Here is a 5,612-nt window from a genome sequence, read left to right on the forward strand (position 1 = left end):
TCTCTGTCTCTCTCTCTCACTGTCCACTCTGCCTGTCAAAAAATAAGAAAAATAAAAACTGCTCCAGAAAGACTAAAACTACATAGAGTTATCACACAAAACAGATCCCATCTCTGGCCCCTGAAATTCTCCCAATTCCATTCATTGGAAGGGAAGTAAAAAAAAAAAAAAAAAAAAAAAAAAAAAGACGTAAAGAGCACTTGACAGCAGCGTTCAGGTTTCCCATCTTAAATATTATATCCCTTTACTGTTTCAGTAAGCCAGACACTGGCTTCAGAATGTGTCGAACGGGGGAGGAAATAACCCATTCAAAACTATTCTAGAAATTGTCTTTTGGCAAAATAGCAGGTATCCACATGAAACCTAAGAGGGTCAGTTTGCCGTTTTGTGGTCTTTTCAGAATTTCCATTGCTTTGCTGCCCTTCCCCGTGAGCAGCGATCCCCACTCCTGAGTGGCCATGGGCAGCGGATCGGGCTCTTGGGGCACCGGTGGCTCAATGGCGGCCTATTTGCTGTTGCTTGAAGTGGTGTGTGTAGACACGGACTTCCCTCAAACACCCTCTGTATAGGATCCCACAACATATCTTCTACCCTTTCCAGCATGTGAGGTCTAAAAAGGAAAAAACAAACAAACAGAAAAAAACCAAACTGGTGTTTCATTAGAGCCAGAATCCATCTCCATATGTGAGCCATCATGGGACTGGTTACTGACAACAAGGAGACTGAGCTGGGGTGCCACTGGAGGTGGCATCAGAGTTGTGACGTGTAAATTCCTTCTGCAGTTTGCTGATCTGGTTGCTTTTCTTCCAGTTTTCAGACAGACTCTTCACTTTCTTTGGTTTCAATGTAGTCTTTAGACTGGGTCCTGCCCTTGCAACTACTTTTTCCATCTTTTCACAAGCAGGATGCAGGGATTACAACCCAAAACAGCTCTGGAATTCCTTCTTATAGCTTTTACTGTCTGTGAATCAAGAACTGCAGGACTTGGCTCTGCAAATGCAGCAGCCCTCTATCCTTTGTACATCTTTGGCTTGTGAGAACCAAACATTTTCTCTTCTGGTCAGGTCTTCCCAGGGCAGCTGATCCACACTGTTTTCAGGCTCCCTGAGGTGCCTTGTACATGCAGGCCAGCTCCCTCCAGGTGCTCCCTCCTCCTCCTGCACCTTGTCTAGAAAGGTTGTCTCCTGCAGTTTTCTCAGTGGGTTCTTGAATACATGCTTACTGTTATTCTCTGTTTGACTTCTGTGCACATTATTTTGACTTATAAGAGAAACTGGTCTTTTGAGTTTTTTTTTAATTTTTTTTTTATTTTTTTTATTTTTTTTAACTTTTATTTAATGAATATAAATTTCCAAAGTACGATTTATGGATTACAATGGCTTCCCCCACATACCGTCCCTCCCACCCACAACCCTCCCCTTTCCCACTCCCTCTCCCCTTCCATTCACATCAAGATTCATTTTCGATTATCTTAATATACAGAAGATCAGCTTAGTATACATTAAGTAAGGATTTCAACAGTTTGCTCCCACACAGAAACATAAAGTGAAAAATAATAGATGATTTTTTTTTAAATGATGATGAAATCAGATCAGACCTATTGTCATGTATAATCCCAGTGAGAGTCAAGTTGGGAGTTGATAATTTCTTTTTTTTTTTTTTTCTTTCTTTTCTTTCTTTCTTTTTTTTTTTTTTTTTTTACAGAGGATCAGTTTAGTATGCATTAAGTAAAGATTTCAACAGTTTGCACCCCCATAGAAACACAAAGTGAAATATATTGTTTGAGTACTTGTTATAGCATTAAATCTCAATGCACAGCACATTAAGGACAGAGATCCTACATGAGGAGTAAGTGCACAGTGACTCCTGTTGTTGACTTTACCAATTGACACTCCTGTCTATGGCATCAGTAATCTCCCTATGCTCCAGTCATGAGTTTCCAAGGCTATGGAAGCCCTCTGAGTTCTCCGACTCTTATCTTGTTTAGACAAGGTCATAGTCAAAGTGGAGGTTCTCTCCTCCCTTCAGAGAAAGGTACCTCCTTCTTTGAAGACCTGTTCTTTCCACTGGGATCTCACTCACAGAGATCTTTTGCCAGAGTGCCTTGGCTTTCCATGCCTGAAATACTCTCATGGGCTTTTCAGCCAGATCTGAATGGCTTTAGGGCTGATTCTGAGGCCAGAGTGCTATTTAGGACATCTGCCATTCTATGAGTCTGCTGAGTATCTCACTTCCCATGTTGGATCACTCTCCCTTTTATTTATTCTATCGGTTAGTGTTAGCAGGTACTAGACTTGTTTATGTGCTCCCTTTGACTCTTAGTCCTTTCATTATGATCAATTGTGAACTGAAATTGATCACTTGGAATAGTGAGATGGCATTGGTACATGCCACCTTGATGGGATTGAATTGGAACCCCCTGGTATGTTTCTAACTCTACCATTTGGGGCAAGTCAGCTTTAATCCTCTTTTGAGTTTTATAAGGCACATGAATCATTGTTTGTTCCTCTAATATAAGACAGACATTGCCTGATGGCTCAATCCTTAGTATATTGACAGTTCTAGAACAGATGGGGAGTAAAGAGAAGCAACAGTGATGGGATAAAAGGGGTCTAAGCTGCATTTCAATCTTATTGGTAAATATAAAATCAACTGACCATGTGACAAGATAACAGAAAAGGAGGTCCAATAGAGATACTTGGCAAACTTAATCACCTACCCCTTATAGCAAAGCATTCCTCAGCACTGTCACTGTCTCAGTCACATACCATTTCCCAGTCTGTAACATAAATGACTCTTTCTTGGAATTCCAATATCACTTGGTTTCTTATTCCATTGTGCAAACCTTAAGAGTCCCTTGATGGGCATCAGCCATCACTTCCTTCACCTGCAGAAGTGCATTCCAGAATTAGGAAACCGTGAGTGAATTAATATTTATATCTCAACTGGTAATGGCTGGACACAGAGGGGAGGCTCCTAAACCACCAGGGCAGCATGATTCAAGAAGGTCTAGGAGAGGGGACATTGATATAAAGAAAACAACCAGGTGTAGAAGCTTTGGTTGGTTAGGATGTGAGGGAGTGAGTGTGTCATGGAAAGAGCTGGACATGCTTTGGGATCTGCGTTGAAGTGAGATTGTCAAGAAGCAGGGAAAGATGAACCTGGAAAGATAGCCAGGGCCCAGTCACAGACTTCCTTGCAGTGTATCTTATTGACACATTTCTATTTTATTTTCAAGGTAAAGGGATGCCAGAAGACTGACAACTTAGATTAGCACTCTAGAAAACTACTGTACAATTCTAATAGTTATATTTGACCAGGTTTGAAAAAAAATGGCTTTCTCAGAGTTGTGAAAGGGACTTTGTGTATTACCTAAATGAAAATCCTCTTGACAACCCAGCAAGGTGGTAAAATTATCCAATATTCACAGTTTAAGTAACTGTCCAAAAGTCAGCTAGCAAGCTTTGCTGCCCAGGGAGATGAAATCTTACCGGCTCTCCCACTTTCCGTGCGGCATCAAAGATACACATTCATGCTCTCTTTGAATTTGTTTTTCTTCCTCCTCATCATTATGGTTCTTAACAAAAATAACAAACACAGAGTAAGTTTCAAAGCCCCCAAGTTAGTGTTGTGCTTGCTGGTCTATGGGATGTAATCGTCTTTAATGTGTTATCTGAGAGTATCGTGGAGCAGAGACTGAATAAGCTTGACAGAGGCAGGAAGTCCAGTTAAGAAGCTGCTGCCAAAGTTTAAAGAAAGATGAAGAGGACTCAGACCAGTGCCATGGAGCAAGGAAATGGACTTGGGAGGTATGCAAATTTCTGATAGGTCTGTGGATAGACTTGTTGCATGGGTGAAGAACAGAGAGGAATCTAGGATTTTTTCTAGTATTCTCACTTGAGGGATGGGCTTGCTAGTGGTTCTACTTACCAAGACAGGGAAATAGGAAGAGCCATGTGGGGAAGTTAATGTGTTTCTTTTAAGCATGGCCAAGATCAGCAAGCAACTCTGGAATCCCTAAAGGAAGCTGGGTAGTTATTGCCTGGATATATAAATCGGAAGTTGGGCAGTGATGTCTGGATAAAGGTATTTGGGAGTCATAGATGACTGGGAAAACTAGGTATTTGCTTTTTAGTGAAATGGGAGCAATTGATTCTTGATTATAGATGTAAAGGAATAGGTTAAAACAAGGGAGGTTGTTGTGGTTTGAATTGTGCCTTCCAAAAAGATATGTTCAAGTCCTAATCCCTGATCCCTGTGAATGTGTCCTTATTTGGGAGTAAGGCTTTTGTGGATATAATTAATGTGTAAGTCAAGATGAGGCCATACTAGAGAAAGGTGGACTCTTAAATCCAATATGAGCAGAGTCTTTCCTAAAAGAGAAGACACACACACACACACACAGCACAGGAGGGGAGAATGTATGTGATGATGGGGGCAGATACTGAACTGCTGCAGTGACAAGAGGTGTCAAGGAGGGGCCAGCGCTGTGGCACAATGGGTTAAAGCCCTGACCTGCAGTGCTGGCATCCCATATGGGTGCTGGTTCGAGTCCCTGATCTACTTCTGATCCAGCTCTCTGTTAATGGCTTGGGAAAGCAGAGGGAGATGGCCCCTGCACCCACATAGGAGACCTAGAAGAAGCTCCTGGCTCCTGGCTTCATATTAGCTCAGCTCTGGATATTACAGCCATTTGGGGAGTGAAGCAGAGGACTGAAGACTCTCTACCTCCCTTTCTCTTTCAAATAAATAAAATAAATCTTAAAAAAATAGAGCTGTCAGGGATTAAGAGGCATGGAACAGACTCTCTCTCAGAGGACTCAACGGAACTCACCCTGCAGCCACCTTGATTTCAGACTCCCAGATTCTAGAACTGTGAGAGGTGAAAATTCTGAGTAGATTTTCACAGGCTAAAGTCTGTGTCCATTTAACTTCAGGGTATGGGATGAGAAATAGTTTACTGTTTGACTACTCAGGTCAGGTCATTTTTATTTTCATATTTGCTAAGAGAATCTTAATTTTGTTCAGATATGTGGCAGCCATATGTCGGATAGGCTCAGGGGAATATCTGGAAAGAGCAGAGAAAGGTGGAGGAGTTGTGTTCCAAAGAGACCATTGACAAACTCTTGCAGATGAGTGAGTCAACTACTAAATTATGGCACAATTGAGGGAGGTTTAAAAGCTCTTTTATTTAATGGAGAGAGAGAGATCTTCCGTCTGCTGGCTCATTCCCCAGGGCTGTGTCAGGCTAAAGCCAGGAGCCTAAAATTTCACCCATACTACTATGTGGGTGGCAGGAATCCAAGCATTTGAGCTGTCATTTGGTGCCTTACAGGGTATGCAGTAGCAGGAAGCTGGAATAGAGGTGGAAGAGCCAGGACCTGAATCAAGCACCTTGTTAAGGCATGTGGTCTTTCCGAGCCATGATTTAACCCTCTGTGACACAGCACCTGCCCCCAAATTACCTTCTGAATGAGCACTACAAAGTTGTATTAACAATTAGAATGTGAGCTGGGAGTCTGAGACCTGAGATCTAATTTTGAAATTAATGTCTTTGTCAAAAAAATACTTGGTTCCCAGCTTCTGAAGCTCAAGTGGGGAAGATAGATATA

The 5,612-nt window shown here is 41.9% G+C and overlaps 1 pseudogene; it reads right to left on the bottom strand.

Moving 5' to 3' along the window:
* Positions 1 to 319: 319 nt before the first annotated feature.
* LOC100353168 (SIN3-HDAC complex-associated factor pseudogene) lies at positions 320 to 1,048 on the bottom strand (annotated as a pseudogene).
* Between the last annotated feature and the right edge of the window lie 4,564 nt (positions 1,049 to 5,612).

This window comes from Oryctolagus cuniculus, chromosome 3 (genome assembly GCF_964237555.1).
Source record: "Oryctolagus cuniculus chromosome 3, mOryCun1.1, whole genome shotgun sequence".
Classification (NCBI taxonomy): Eukaryota; Metazoa; Chordata; class Mammalia; order Lagomorpha; family Leporidae; genus Oryctolagus; species Oryctolagus cuniculus.